The 17,168-nt window shown below is 36.0% G+C and overlaps 1 long non-coding RNA gene across 1 annotated transcript; it reads left to right on the plus strand.

The window, feature by feature from the left end:
* The first annotated feature begins 16,038 nt into the window (after positions 1–16,038).
* On the plus strand, positions 16,039–16,716 carry LOC309503664. The gene is made up of 3 exons (XR_014207796.1): positions 16,039–16,201; positions 16,306–16,371; positions 16,586–16,716. It is a non-coding gene; the product is annotated as an uncharacterized lncRNA (long non-coding RNA).
* The last annotated feature ends 452 nt before the right edge of the window (positions 16,717–17,168 follow it).

The following is a 17,168-nucleotide window of genomic DNA, read 5'->3' on the forward strand; positions in this document are numbered from 1 at the left end:
ATCAGCCACAGGATCAAGAGCCCCCGTGGCTGTACCTTAGCGAATTCTTTTCTTTTAGTGGTAAAAGCATGTTTAGTGGATTGTTTAAAGCATGTTGCATACTGGCATTAGATAGTAGTCTTATAGTTTGATAATTAAATACAAACAGTTCTAAAGCAGGATAAATCCTTATGTGGTTCATTCACTTCATGTTTTTAGAGATTAAAAGCTTAAACAAGAATCTCTAGTTTTCATTCTTGCTGTTACTTTTACTTCTTTAATACCCAAGTGCAATTTTAATGTGGTACTTTTTTACTTTTACTCAAGTACGATTCTGGCCAGATACTTTTAATTGAGTAAAATTTTCCCTCAGTACTTGTACTTTCACTTGAGTAAGCAAAATAATATGTAATTTACAAAAGGTTCTGACAAAATGTTGATTTCTGCAGTCTATTTCAAAAATATTAAATTAATTTGAATTAAAACATTTAAAAAAAAAATTATATCGGTTTGAATGAATGATTCAACGACTCGCTTATAAAGACTTCACTTGTTCCATTACTGGAACTGAATCAGTGCTTTTGAACGAATCTCTTAAATGAAGGATTCTATGACAAATTATTTTTTTAAGTATTATGTCGCCACCTACTGGTGTAACGATATAATTGATACAATCTTTACCTAGACTATTTGATGCTTCGTTACTTTCAAAAGATGATTTACTCTATTTTAATCGCTACTAGACATCAGTGTTTATATTTTCGAACTATAAACTTTTATCCCAGTTATTCTGTGATAATTTATTGCTCTGCCTCTACAAAGCAGCAACGAACACCAAATGCACTGAATCGTTCTTCTTTAGACCGTTGACTTGTCACCATCTGAACAAGCCCGACATAGAAGCTCCTCCTTACCATAGAAAAGCACCTCTTCAGCGGAAGGCATCACAAGCTTGCTATTGTGAATCTTCATCAGTTTGACAACACAGGTGCTGCAACGCAACCAAATACAGAAACACGCTTCAAATAGCCTATACTCACAATACACATATACGATCTGGATGTTAAAATAAACAGAATACTAACTGTAATTGGCATCACATAACATATTAGTAGTCATTACCTACTCTAGGACACATATCCAGCTGTGACAGATGATTTTATGATTTTTTTTATACTCTAGTACTCTTGAACTGTTGACATTGCAGGTTAAGCTGGATTGCCTCAAGGGACTGATTACGGACAGGATCTGCTGAAGAAAGGAGGGGACTGTTTTTCTCCTACTTGGCTTTCTGTGCGCATTGTCAAGCTCCCAAACAACACCATTACTATAGCACTCTATACCACAAGCATTATTAATGACGTGTCAGTCAAGGCAAGTGTCAGTTCGCTACGAACATGAAAGTTACGTGCTTCCAAAGTCCCTGGTGGAAAAAAAAATCTGCTTAGCTTGTTAACAGCAACTTTACCCCTCATCATATGGATTGGATCAACAGTCTAATCACAGAGAGCTAATTTATGCATCAGTTTTCAATTTTCAGGCATATTAATAGTGTCATGTGTTGAAATAACAACATTTTCACTGAACACTTTTTTTTTCTTGACAATCATGTGTGATAACTGTCTTCAAAACATTGTTAATTAATGGAAGAAATGTTACATCTTCTGAAGAAATAATGCTAGAGTGTTGTGGATGGTCGCCAGGACTCTCCTACACCATTGCCAATAATGTGTTTCTAAAGCATTCTGAGAGGTTTGAGTGAGTTACAATTGCAGACATCCCACCCTGCAAAAACTCATTTCCGGGAGATGGCACAACCCCACATCCATCACTTCATCACTAGTGACCGAATAACTGAAAACTCATCTTAATTCCAGGTGTAAACAGGCTTTCTCTCTCTCTCGGATATTGTATAGCCTATAATTTGCTGGCGTCAAGGAGACGCTATTAATTTGAAGGAGACTCCCGGACCTTCTGGGAGAGGTGGGATGTCTGTAATGTGGTCGCTAGGGTGTTCTGTGTGGATTTCAGGACATTGCTAAGCCATTTCTAAGGCTTTCTGAGGGGATTGTGTGAGATGCCATGCGGTCGCAAGGGTGTTCTGGGTGAAGAAGGACCATTGCTAGAGTTGCTAGATGGTTGGTGGGGTGTTGTAGGTGATTTGTAAAGAGCTGTAATGGGTTTATAGGGTATTCAGGTTGGTTGCTGGGGAATTTAGATAGTTGCTAGGGTGTTCTGATAGAGTGTTCTGGGTGGGTTGCTTGAGTTGTTAAGTGGTAGGGTGTTGTGAAAGTGGTTCAATGCTGTATTAGTGAAATCATTTTTGAAATTATACATTAATGAACATCAGTGTGTACATGCTAAATTGCCCTTTGAGAGTAGTGAAAGGCTTCCTGTGGAGACGGTTATGTCTGCCAAAGGCTCCATTTAAACCCATTCTCTAGTAATTGTCGGGCACATTCTTGTTTACTTTGAAGCTATGTGATTTGTCAGGATTGCACTGCTAAATGTAAAATGAATCAGAGATGAGGGCCCAGTTCCAAATCTATTTCCATCTGAAAGCCTTTCAAAGCCATTTAAACATAATTAAACTTGTGTACTCTTGAGTAGTAAAAGTACATTCACTTTTGTATAACAAGCAGCCATTGCTTAACTGCAGTGGTATTGTGTCTGACACGCACTCTGCATAAAAATCTCTTCCGTGACCACTTAACCTCATAAAAAATTAAAAAAATATTTCCTTTTCCTAATCCTCCCTTGTCTGGCTTATGCTACTCTGAGCAATGCCTGAACTTTGTATTTTGAACACTTCTTGCGTTGTGTTTGCCTCTTCACGATGACTCACTTAATTAAGTCCTCATTTGTAAGTCGCTTTGGACAAAGGCTTCTGCTAAATGATTAAACGTAAATGTAAATATGATAACTCAGAATAGACTCTTGTGATGTGAGATATATACTGTAATATTTCCCATTTTAGAAAGGTGTGCTTATTTATTTTTTGGTAAAAAAAAAAAAGAAGAGAGATTCCAATAATGACAGGCTGAAACTGCTGTTTCGTGCTGTCCTTGTCACTTCCTGCCATTTTGGTCCATGTAGTTGTTCACAGCAGTTTATAAGATAACCAAAAAACAAAAGTACTTTGCTTTAATACTAAAATCTAAAGTGTCACTTTATATTAGGTGTCTTTAACTGACATTTAAATCAATAATTTGATACAATGCTCTTCTTGTGTTCATACATGTTTTACATTGCACATTATTATAATGACCTGTAATTACATTTATAATTCCACTTTTGACGCTTCCCTTCCCTTTTAACCCATCATTTATTTATTTCATTTATTTTTTTTTTATGTAAGTACATGGGGCCTAGTTAAAGACACCTAAAATAAAGTGTGACCAAATCTATTTTTTGTTAGATAATTAACATGTTTGTGCTTGTGATTGAAATATTTAATGTAATGGGTATTTTCAACATTAAATGTACAGAGAAACGCAGACTAAGGATGCTCAGGTCAAAGGCCATATATACTTAACCAAAAAGTGCTTAACACAGTAGAACTAACAGTCATATGACTAGCTCAGATCATTACAAAGCAATCACCAGAACAAATCACAGTGAAGAAGACTTGAGTGACATTGATTTTTACTCAACTGTATGATTTTAATGTACATGTATCTTTCTATTCAGGAGACTCACTTGGTTGTTGTGGCAAGTGATCTCCCGGCCGTGAATAAAACGTCATTTCTAAGAGCAACTTTGGGAGTCGTGTCAGGTATACAGTATGCTGCGCAGCTGAGAAACAGATCCTACGCTCAAAAGAAAACAAAAGAACATCTACAGTATGTGTGATTGAGGTAGTATTAGAAGTACTAAAGATTATATGCTCAAAAGACCACTGTAGAGACAGTGATAGTGTTGGGAGGCTATAGAGCCGCCCTCGGGGTGAGGCTGTAATACTCTGAGTTAGTATTAATGATCCTGTGTCGGACTACCTGAGCAGGACGGTGAGAGTGTATAGATGCTAAAGACGTGTGCTCATGTGTGATTGAGATAGTAGCTTATTGACGGGACACCGTCACCTTACTTCAGGGAAGTATTGTATTGTAAGTATTTAGGTAATTCAGGGAATTACCTCGAGATACTGTTCTTATTTTTTTAAACTGCAAGTTGTTCAAATTGTCCGTGGTGAAGAAGTCAGATTAAGTAGGTTGTATTCGTATTAAGAATTTCCACGACATGCTCAACCAACTAACTTTTGGGCTTGTAATAAACTTTTAATAAATGAAAACTTGCCCTGGCTTATACCACCGTTCTATAGTAATGTGCTGTTTTCAGTATCCAGGTTTCCATCCAAGGAATTTTTTTTTTTAATAAATGTTTAAAAAGTTTTAGCGCATCAAAATGTTCACTGACATAGCTGATAGAAATTCTAAATTATTGATCAAATTTTGCAAATGTCGACAATCTTTTTACGTTTGACTTTAGAGCATACATTCTTGATACTTAAAATGTCACGAAAAACTAGTTTGGAAACAATTGTCGAGAAAAAAGGCTTTAACCTGAACATTTCCCTGAACCAATCTTTTTATGCACCCTAAAATTCTGCATACTGTACACGAGCTGCCCATGGGCTTTGTCACATAAAGGCATTTACATGGACCGTCAGATAATGTCCCACTTCTCCATGATCTTCTGATTTCCTAATATATCCTAATTTAATAATAGGCCTATAATTCATGAAAATTGTAAGCAGTAAACTGGCGAATTTCAATTGTCTCATTACTTTCTGCATTTTACAAAAATTTGGGATGCAAAAAATTACAATATAATTTGCGATATATACGAAATTATGTGTGGAAACGACAAACGACTTGAGGGCAGATTTTTTTTAGCCATACAACAAAACTTATGCAACAATGCCATTTTTTTATTTATTTATTTAGGAATTACGTCATTATGCACAATTTTAACGGTAAAAGGCCAATTAGATGGAAACTAGCTGGAGACAATTTTTTTACGCATATTTACTTTGTCTAACAAAACAGCACAAAAAGTGGATGGAAACCTCTCTGTTGAAGCGCACACACATCACTCGCACACATGCAAGTGATGCAAGAGCAGAGAACATGCTGCACACACACATAAACATTCAGAAGCACAGAAACTTATCAACTCTACCCCATGACTTTTATTAATAAAATAGCTTAGCTACTGAATCGCTTTATTATATGCAACGTGGGGGTAAAATTGCTGATTTTGAAGTAATTAAACTCACAGCTTCACATACACAGCTAGATCTAACGAGCCATAACTGACAAAAAATAACCGTTATTTTTTGTCTTCCGGTCCACTTCACGTTGGGTGGTTCTTTGCCTCCACGTTGTGCATTAAAATCATCTAATGCACAGCTTGTCACGGGGTTGTGAGGTGAGAGACAAAACGCACAAAGAAGATAATGAAGGTTATATATATATATATATATATATATATGTGTGTGTGTGTGTGTGTGTGTGTGTGTGTGTGTGTGTGTGTGTGTGTGTGTGTGTGTGTGTGTCTGTCTGTAGAGGTATACAAGTACAACTACTCAAATAAATTACAAAGACTTCTTGTATTGAAACAAGAAAAATTCAGAAGCTTAGAAATGCGCCTATTCATGGGTTTCATCAGGTCCCTTTCCACAGGTTTATTAATCAAGCACAATGCAGTCTGCATTCATAATCTTGGTGCTTGATTTTATACACCTGTGGAAAGGGACCTGATGAAACCCATGATTAACCAATGCCATCATTATGTTTTGCAACAATTTGGTTGCAAAGGTCTTGAGACAGCTCTTTGCTTTTACCCATCATGAGATGTGTCTTGTGTGACACCTTGGCAATGAGACCTTTTTGTAGGCCATCAGTTGGGACTGAACCAGCTGATATTAATTTGCACTGACAGGGGGCTGGATTGCTTTTTAATTACTGATAGTTTTCAGCTGCAGTTGTCTTGGCTTTCCATGCCTTTTTGCACCTCCCTTCCTTCATGTGTTCAATACTTTTTCCCCGTGTCATTTCATATTATTACATGTCTCCCAGGATCGATCAAATTATCTGAAATTCCAAATTGATTCTTATTCGTGAAACATGAGGCTTTCGGTCTGTAAAGCATTGCACCATTGGTGATGCAATGTTGTTGTTTTTTTTAACAAAACAGGTCAACTTATTGCAGAATGTTTTTGAGAACTAATTTTAAGTCATTTTTGTTCCTCCAGTTTATTTCACAAGATTGGCTTTAAGGCATGAAGTATTTTGTTCTGCTTGACTTCATAAATGTTGAGCACACTCTAGCACACTAGATCCAGCTGTTATTGCAGTGAGGACTCAGAAGCATTCATTCCCACACTAATTCTAGCAGGTTCACGCAGTCAGTGGGCAGGATAAAGTCCTTAGGGAATAGAAGAGACACGTCTGATCGCTCGAAGTTAAACCCAGGAGAACCAAACCTGACAAGCTGTCTCTATGCAAGCAGAGGTTTCTTGAAAACCTGAAGACATTTCCTGAGAAATCCTTGATATGATGTGACTTCTTGTAATAAACACAATGAGGCCCAGACTAACAATTCATTGGTTCTATCCTCAAGATATTTCATTTTTATTTGACTGCTTCTATAAAGTGACATTCAAGGTCATACTTATGCAAATTTAAAGTTAGCCAAATGATTTCCCCCTAAAGTTTGTGACATTTTTCCTTTAATTGATATTAAAAGCATCTATATTTACTTGGATAAAACATTCTTTTCTATAAGTTACTGCTGAAAAGGTATTCTTTTAAGCAAATATTCGCATAATTAGTACTGTAAACGCTTTCTAACAGTTACAAAGACTTTAAATTATGTCTAAAAACTCTGTCACTTTTGGCAAACTAGAGCGGTAAGGATTCATATTACTCTGTCCCATGTATGGTTTGTGCTACTTGTGGGAGTGAATCTAATACCCATTTCTTTCTGAGTAATCACTTATGTACTTCCTCATTAGCAAGTAATTTTTTTTTTTAAATGTTCTAAATCAATAATTGTAATATTGCAATGCTTTTGTATTTGAAACATCCCCACAGAATCTTGTATTGGGAAATTTGTATCATTACAGTTTTTCTGCAGTCATTTTTGTTATCAAATTGATTTGCATTTCCTCTACATATGCCAGGCAATTTGAGGATTTGGAGTGATTTGCAATGGGCCAGTGGGGCGGCTGTTATGGAGACAAGCTACAGAAAAAAAAAAAGCAGCTTTTACTGAAGAAAATTTGAGTGGTGCAAAAATACCATGATACTGTGGGTGATTGCTCAGGGGTTGCTTACATTTTCTTTGAATTGCATAAATGTTTCCTAGGGCATACTGATATTCTGGCTCCTAAAAAAATGTCTTGGTTTCCTCTATCAATTCAAGTCTATGGGATTTTTGGCAACAACAACAAAAAAAATGAAGTGGTTTTAAAACATTTTTGGTTGCTAGGAGTTTGCTTGGCAGCTTTGTTTGGATGTTGCAAGGATGCTTTTGATGGTTGCTAGAGTGTTGCTATACAACTGCTACAGGTTTTAATGCATTGCTAGTTTCAGATAGTTAATACACTAGTTTTTAGTGACATATACTGTAAACAACATAATGAAGTTTAACTTAAGAAGTACCATCGATAAATAATCAGCTATTTGTGTTCCACATTGCTACAAGCTGTAATTTTGTGCACTGGTGAGATTTTTGCAACAGAAAAGGAAGAGATTAGTTGTTCATAGCAAATAAAAAATAATCATGCTACATTAACAGGAAACAAAAGTATGTAAAAACATATCAAGTTGAAATATTAAAAGTTTTAATGGAAAAACTTGCCTTTGCCAACAAAACAATATTCACATGTAAATATAGGCTATATGAGGAGTGATACTGAGTGCTGCTACTCCACATTACTTTCCGCTGACTGAGCTACTCATTTGAGCAGATTAATCAAATCCATAAATGCTTAAAGCTGGTAAAGCTGTACACACACACACACACACACACACACACACACACACACACACACACACACACACACACACACACACACATATGCTACTGTATATAGCTTGTGGACAAGCATATAAAGTTCTCCAACTTGGGTGTCAGAACCCATTCCAGTGTACATATGCAATCTGTTCAAGAGTACACCATATTATTCTGTATAATGATTTTCAGCATTTCCAAAAAAACAAATAAAATAAAAAATAACAACCCATGGCCTTCTTCAGATTACAGTGCACATGGTAGACCAAACAATGGCATTACCACATATAGGCTCAAGAGGGCTTGTTATATCATATCACTGACAGAAATGGTATATACATTCATTTGTCTTGGGCTAAAGTATGTCAGAGGTTTAAATATTTATGAAGTGTTTCCAGCTTGTACAAGTGGTTTAGATCAGAATGCACATTTTTATATGGAGAAAACACACTTGATCTTTTTCCCCATGCCCATTTCTATAACTAGAAACTAATGAAATGGGTCATTTTAAAACATTGACTCTCAGACTATCAATGAGACGTTTGTGCAAGGCATGCAAGGAGTATTTTGTCATAACTTGAGTTGTTTTCTGTGTAAAGCTGTAGTAAAATGGCGAATCATTGCCTTTCATAAGAGCATGTTTCAGCTGACAATTGGGCGTGTTCCTGCCACTGTTTTTCTATAATATATGATCAAATTAAACGAATATAGGCTGAAGTCTCTCAGTATCACTGTTTTTGGCCTTGTAGATTTGGCTTGCAAAACTATTGTAATTTTCTGTAATGTTTATACTCCATATTTTGAAACATAAACATTTAAACTGTCTGTGACAAGTGTTTCATGACAGATGAACAAATGTTCACAAATGTTTTAGTGAAGGTTTGTTTATGCATCAACAGAAATCTGCAGACAAGGATCGATCTTGGGATATCAGCTCATCAAAATTAAGCTAGATTAAAGTCGATTGTCAAACCCAGGCCAAAATTGTATTGCTATTTGAAGAATTCTAAAAACAGCATTTTTTTATACCAATCAATTCTGTTGGAAGGATATGAAAATGTTGCTAAAAGGTGCATTCATGCCATACTGTAATTACCGTAATTACCAGTAATTCAAACCTGTACAAAGCACTCACTTCCTCATAGAACTCATAATTGCTTGTAAATTCTGAATTTTTCTGAACAGCAACACCAGTCCATCTTCATGTTCCTGAAAATGGGACATTAGAAGCTTGATATGCAGGTGTGCCATCTCTGTGTTTTCAGGCTGGGAGTGGGACAGGACATCCTTCACCTTTTCATTCTTTGATTTGCTCTTGAAGTACTCAACGATAGCCTTTCTGCATTCTTTCATGGACATGTCAAAGGCTTTCAGCACATCAATGTCAGTTAGCAACTTGAAGTGGGCACAAATAGACTTCTGATGGAAGAGGTATGGCCACTGGCTCCTAATGTCTTCTACTGAAGGTGCTGGTATGGAATTTAGTTTCTGGAATGTGTCTCACAAATGCAGGTAAAGTACTGCATGTGTGTGAACAAAGTTTGCAAGTAAACATTTTACACTATGGAAGAGCACAATCCAGCTATAAAAACACACACATGTGTGTTTTAACTTTAAGAAACAAGTAAAAAATTAACTTAAGTGAATTTCCTCTGTTATATCGACGACGACTTAATGTATGTAACGTTAGTTGGAGCAAATGTATCGAGTGCAAAAGTATGCTGTTAAAATTATTGTGCTCATATACTGTAAAAAAGGCCAAAATAATAACACTGACATTTAATAAGTTCATATAACTTCCAATGAGACAGACGTGTGCAATTCACTCGTGCTAAAGAACCTAACGTTAGCTGTTCCACCACCCCCCACAGCGTAAAAAAAAAACATACTGGCGAAAGGCGGTAAATTAAAAAACCTAACGTTACTTAATACAATAATCCAACGAACGCACTTATTTTACATTTCCCTCTATATTAGGGTAACTTGTACAATGAAAGAACACAAATATGCAAAGCTGCAAGCACGCGCGAGCTCGGAGACGGACACACACACACACACACACACACACACACGCGCGCGCGCGCGTTTTACTTTGAGGAACAATACATTTAGCTACATCCACTGTCTTAAAGCACGAAATTAATTAGATTAACAGTGAACACAATTATTTTAGATTCACCCGTGGTCTGGTACCTGTAAATGAGTTTCAACATGAAAGCTGTGCTTCCACCGAGAAAGACGTGTGTCAGTCACTCTTGCCAACTGCCAAAGTGCTTCGTTCGCGGTTCATTCCCTCCCCCACAGATCACGTGCTAATTAACGGTAAGAAACTGTAATTTTAGAAAACGGGTCCGTACTGTAAATTTCTGCTGTAAATTTACAGCATTTTTTTACAGTGAAGAGCTTAGACAAGGAGTTGTTTGGCTCCGATAGGAAGGGCAAGATCTTTCTGATGTTGTATAAGGCAAATCAGCAGGATCACACAGCAAGTATGGTTTGGCTGAAACAGTTCTGTCTTGGCAAGGTTGAGTTGAAGGTGAAGGTCATTCATCCAGCAGGAATTTTCCATCAGGTAGGCTGATGTGAGCAGCAACCGTCAGATCCTCTGGCTGGAATGAAAGGTAGAGATATGTGTCATTAAGATAGTAGTGATAGTAAAAGCCATGATTCTAAATGACACAGCCTAGTTACAATACAAAAAAAAAACAATAGATGGGTGGAATCAAACACAATCGTGATCTTACTGTAGCAAAACCAAACTTTGAGCAGCAACAGTGGCCTCACAATGATCAAATGAATATTCACATGGGGAAATATACAGTATAAAACAAATATTTTTTTTGCCACTTTTAGTGCAATCATATGGAATCAGAAGACTCGGCCATTACGATTTTTTAAGTTACTTTTTCCCATACCTTGTTTGCCATGATCTTGTTTGCTTCCACATGACCTGAAATCATAAAAAAAAAAAAAGAAAAGGAAAAAGTATTTTTAAAACTCAGTATTAGGCTACATTTACACATGTCAGAATATGTTCCACTGGGACAACGCAAAACCTCCGACTATGATCTGGAAGCTGAACAGGAAAGGCTAACAGTAATGTTTTGAGCTGCCGTGTGATTTTAGCTACATTTATATAAAGTAAATGTATATGATTTACTGGCTTAGCTGCTTCAGTTACACCTAGTAACTGTCAATTCATCTGGAACAATGCAATTTTCAAAAACAAATGATTAAGTATCCTATGAAAAAGGATGCCTATGAAGACCCCCAGGCCATCCAAAATGTAGATAAGTTAATTTCTTCATCAGAACACAAACATTCTATCAATTTTTATTTTATAAGCCTAGCATATGCACCTATATGCATTCTATAGCTAACGTTACGTGTTGGCAAGCAGATGCGGCCAGAATATGCGATTCATCATGTTGTACTCATATTCTAGTCGTCTTCATGTTCTAGGCTTTTCTGTATCATTATTAACAAGTAGGCCTACAGTAGTTTACGGAATTCGATTTCTTAACGGTCTTGATAGACTTAGCCACATAAACCATTACGAAAATTAGCTATGGTTTAACTAACTTACAAAGAAAAAAACAAACGAAAAACATGGTAGGCCTATTTGTAGTAAAACTGTGTAAAGCCCCTTTCACACAGCGCTTTGAACCCGGGAAATTAACTAGATTGTAAGCCTATTGTCTGATTCACACTCCGGAGCAGAAGGTGGCGGTAATGCTGGTTGCCAACCGCCGTTAAAAACAAAAAATAAGAAGAAGAACCCGGGAAATTGCCGGCAAATTGCCAGAGCGCCCATAGACATAATAAATACATAGACGCCCTATACGCTGATTTCACGCAGCCGTTATTTTGAAATCGAAAGTGAGGCTCCGGTGGGAAGAAAACCGGAAGTGTCGCCTTTAATCACAGGAGAGTCGTGAATGCGATGGCGTATTGTTGTGTTTAATGATGTTGTGTCAATTCTAAAAATGTACATTTCTTTCATACTTTAGACTATATACAGTGAAATTCATTTATAAATAAAATATTTTTTTATATATAATTCAGAATGTAAAAAAAGCAGCAGGAATGAACTATATACATATCCTATATTGAATATTAACATCCAATAGTGTAAATCGCGGCAGCAGCTTCAGGTTGGTAATCCAAGGCATTGTTGTTTATCTTTACTTCCGGGGTTCTTCCCACCGGAGCCTCACTTTCGATTTCAAAATGGCGGCTGCGTGAAATCAGCGTATTGGCCGCTTTGGAACGTTGCTGCGATACGTCAACGCGTCCGCCATTTTGCGGAGGGCAAGACTGCGCTGTAATCAAATGCAAGTAAACAGGTGAGCTGCGGTTTTTCTGGATAAAAACCCCCCCAAAAAAATACATTTATCAACCGATTTCAGTGGTTTGTATGTGGTGTACAAAAAAGTTCCATCCCTAGTTATTTAAAATCTCGATAGTTCGACTTATAAAATATATTTTTTAATAAGGAATGGCCAAAGCTCAGGCTTGTCATGTATTTGGCTTTTTATTCTTGGATAAGAATTGTGAACACCCCCATACTGAGATATAATTACATTTTCACATTAAATTAAATAAAGTTTTCTTATTGTGGAAAAAGCATATTCTGTCATTGACCCGATTTGAGCAACAACAAAGATAACTGATGGATCCTTTATGGTAATACATATGATATGGTACAACTACAGTGCAATGCAAATAGTAAATATAAGATAAAGTGAGAAGTAGGCTAATAGTAAATAGTTTAGTCAATAAAATAAACAAACAGTATACAGCAAATAAAATAGTAATGAAAAGTATAATTATATAATATCATAAGTACTATAATATAATAATAATAATATATTGATAACATATATTGATAGCATATAGTTTATGTATAATACTATAATAATAGCAATAGAATATGAAATATCAATTACAGAATATAGACAATAAAAAATAATAAGTTAAATAGTTACTATGAATAGTACAATAATTTAACAGCATAACTATAATAGATTGATAATCGCAAGTGGTATATTATTATAATAACAATAATAAATAATGTAAATTTATATATTTTAAAATATTCTTACATAGGCTATATAAAATAAAATGACTCAACCCTATCTCTTTTTGTTCAATTTCAGTTTTTAAAAGGTATAAGAATCTATACAAGTCAAGAAATAAAGTAGGGGAGACCGGGGACAGTTGCAACACTTTTTGCATTTCTCTCAATTACTCAGAGACTATTTGGACTAGACCAACCAAATTTGTATATATTAAACTTGCATCTGTCTGCTAATTACCCATACCATTTAAAGATGATTATATATGACATATCGTTCACAGTATTTATTTGAATGGAAGAAGTCAGATGTTGCAACTGACCCCGACCCAGGGGACGGTTGCAACACAACCCAGGGACGGTTGCAACATGTTAAAAATACCTTAAATTTCATTAATTAACTTAAGCTTTTTGTCTCAATGAGCAAAGAATTCTGAAAATATTAACTGTTTTAGGCCTACTATAATATTATAGTATTATTTATTTCAATAATATTATTGTAGCCTATTATTTATTTATTTAGTCATATTTATCAAATAACAGTTATTGAGTTTTGTTTGTTCATGTGTAGAACATAGGCCTACATAGATTCAGTGTGCAGGTGTTATAGATGCTATTCAATCTCTCCATATTTCAGTGTCAGACAGGAAGAATTTAACAATTTACAATGCAACAAACTTTTATTAAACATGCAATTTATAACTTGTTGCAACTGACCCCGACCCTATCAGCCATGACAGAAAATCATATTCCTGCTAGACACACTGACTTTGACACATGCTAACCATGTCACTTAGAAGTCAACAAAACAATAATTCAAACTAGAGTAAGTTTTGATTAATTCATACAAAATTTCAGGACAGTATGACAAAATATATCTCCAGCAGCATTTGTTGAATATGTCTACTGTCTTTTTGGTGGGGGGAGGGTCTAACTGTTCATGTACAGTGTGAGTGTCATCACTCTAGCTTGTTTCTGATTGGAGAAAAATGACATGTTGCAACCATCCCCTGTTGCAACTGTCCCCGGTCTCCCCTAAACGATTGAGTCAAACATACAGCAGGCTACAACGTTAAAGTTAAATAGCCTAAATATATAAAGTTATGAAACTTCACTTTGCCCTCAGCCAAAACGATTTGCCAAGGAACAAATTATAGATTAAAGAGACAAAGATCGACCGTTTGACACAAGACGAATTATTCTCATGTTTAACCACTAGACTAAAGACATCAGATCCAGCGGCGAACGTCAGAAGCACTAGCCGAGGTAAGGCTGTTCTCGGCAGGGTACATGAGCGCTGAGCGCCCGGTGATCGCTGGATCTCACAACTCCGAAACCGTCAGATAACATTTTTAAATAGGCGCTATCTTTATAAATAAACCACAGATTTGAGCTTTAAACAACTACATTGTCGACTGAAAAACTCTTAAAACTACATTTCGTGACACAATAACAGTAGTATTTTTAAATTTCGCGGCCTTTCTCCTCTGAAAATAAAAATAGTAAATGAAATACAACCAGAAACAAATTTTCAGTTTTGCTTGTGAAAGGTAATTCCCTGAGACCTGTTTTCAATTGTGTGGCGATTTGTAAAGCCCCAAGCAGCACACGAAATAGGCATTTTTCTCAATTCTCGTTATGAGAGGTATGGGAAAGTTGCCCTCCGCAGTATGGCGGCGCCGTTGACGTACGATCCAGCGGCCAATAGGGCGTCTATGTATTTATTATGTCTATGAAAGCGCCTTCTGTGGAATAGCCTCTCGCTGCATCCCGCGGTGGACATCCAACCCGGCCACATCCAAGTGTGACGTCAGAAGCCACCACGCCCATGCCCAAATTGGACACATTCTCATTAACGTTAACATTTAAAAACAGGAAGAAGCATCGAGAAGAGAAGACGAAGGTAACTGCGAAACAAAATGCACAAAACACACTTGCGGTTTTAGTATAAACACTGTTCAACATAATACGAATTGAGTTGTATGAGAATGAGATGTTACCTGTTGAAAGCAGCTCTTATCACTTTAATAATAGTTTGTAATGAGGTCAGTGTGGTGCGGCTGATCACTTGACTAGCATGCCTGCTCCGCAATTAGCGCGAAAGCCCACGATATGTAATATTGTCAAAATATCGATGTAATTCGAATCAATAAGATTTGATGATGTTGTTTTAGAAATATGGTATTTGGTCATTTAACTCCCCTGTGATGTCTCTTAACTGAGTTGTGTGTTACATTTGGCTGAGTGAATTTCGTATTAGTAACTACGTTAGATTCTCAACTGAGAATTTTGTATAGCCTACTATTACTATTATACTATTCTAACTGCATTATTACATCACCAATTTCATGTTGTTATTTGGATTAAGGGTAAATATGAAAAATATATTATTTTAGTGCTTATGTGTGACGTTACATCCTGTAAATCTTATTCTGCTCGTAAAGAATATGAGATTTGATTGTCACTCTGTCAGTTGTAAATACTGCATATTGAAAAAGTCATTGCTATGCAAAGAAGTTATACATGTTTAGATAATGTAATGTGATGATAAACTGTTGTAATATGCATAAGTTTTATTATTGATTCATAGTAAATACAGTGACGGCAAGCCAGCCATCATATCAGCAGTCTTTCCTAACTATATTATACTTCTTTTCAGGAGTACTACAATTTTGAAAGCAAGTGACTGTTTGCCATGTCTGTAAGTAAACGGGAAGCCATCTAAGTGGTTACATAAGGTAACTTCTTCCCGGGTGCCTGTCTACCTCGACAGTGAGGAACAACAGGACATCTTGTTCTCATATCTGAGAGGATTGCTGGATAGGATACCAACACAATTGAGCGTCACAGATGAAGTGCAGTTCATCTGTGGTGTTCTTTTTCCAGAGGTATGCCGAACCATGTAATGTGTTTGTGTGTCCTGCTCCTGTGCTTACAAAATGTACTGTATAAACTGCATGCTAGCACTACTATACTATATAATGGTTTGCTGTTCAGTAGTGATATTATTGTATATTTATATTAACGTTTTTCATAGGCCATCATAAATGCCCTGGCTGTCCTCCGGGATATCTCCTTGCAGGAGGCTGAGCAGGTCTTCCTTTCTGGTCCGGATTATCATTGCAGGTCAGAGTAGATTATTAATTATTTTTGCACAATGCCCAGTGCACCCTTTTGTTACTGATATTTCTGTTAACACAACAGTGACTGTTCTCTGATAACTATTTCAGTGAAGTGGAAGATTTTAACAGACGAATTGACAAACAATTGAGGAAAGAAGGGAGACCATTCAATTGGTGGGTATTGCTCTTACATTTACACATTTGGAGTTTGGAATTAGACGTCAGTAACATGAATATTCTATTTGACTTTCTCTCTCTACAACTCCAACATTTCGTAAGTGTTAAATCAGAAATATATATTTCAGTTGAACATGTTAAACAAATTTCTATTATTTTTTTCTCTCTCTCTCTCTCTCTCTCTCTCTCTCTCTCTCTCTCTCACTCTCAGAGTTGAAGCCATTCTTGCAGCAACTGGTGGAAAAGGGGATCTTTTTGGTGCTTTTGTTCTAGCACAATATTTTGATGTAAACTTGATGTATTAACACAAAATATTAAATTAAAATATTAATTTGTGACCAAGATATTTTGAACTATGATGATATTTTGATGTTATATTTTGATATGTTAAACTCATAAAACCTGTACAGAAGGGGAAGCGAGAGATTAACTGGTTTTTATGTATTAGAATATTGTGCAAAAGTTCATTTATTTCAGTAATTCAACATAGCTGTAAGCCATAATCATCAAATTTATAACACAAAGGCTTGAAATATCTCACTTTGCATGTAATGAGTCTATAATATATATTAGTATCAGCTTTTAGTTGAATTACTGAAATAAATGAACTTTTGCACGATATTCTAATTTTTCGAGTTTCACCATATTGGTTCTTTAACTTAAGGTTTACATAAATTTAATTCTGCTGTTCTTTAATTTGATTTCAAAGTCATTTGCTATAACAGGCATTAACTAATAAGTGAATTCTTAATTTGGTTGTAAAAATGCAATATTTCTATAACCACATAGAAAGA

The sequence above is a fragment of the Leuciscus leuciscus genome, assembly GCF_965113295.1.
Source record: "Leuciscus leuciscus genome assembly, chromosome: 7".
In the NCBI taxonomy this organism is placed as follows: Eukaryota; Metazoa; Chordata; class Actinopteri; order Cypriniformes; family Leuciscidae; genus Leuciscus; species Leuciscus leuciscus.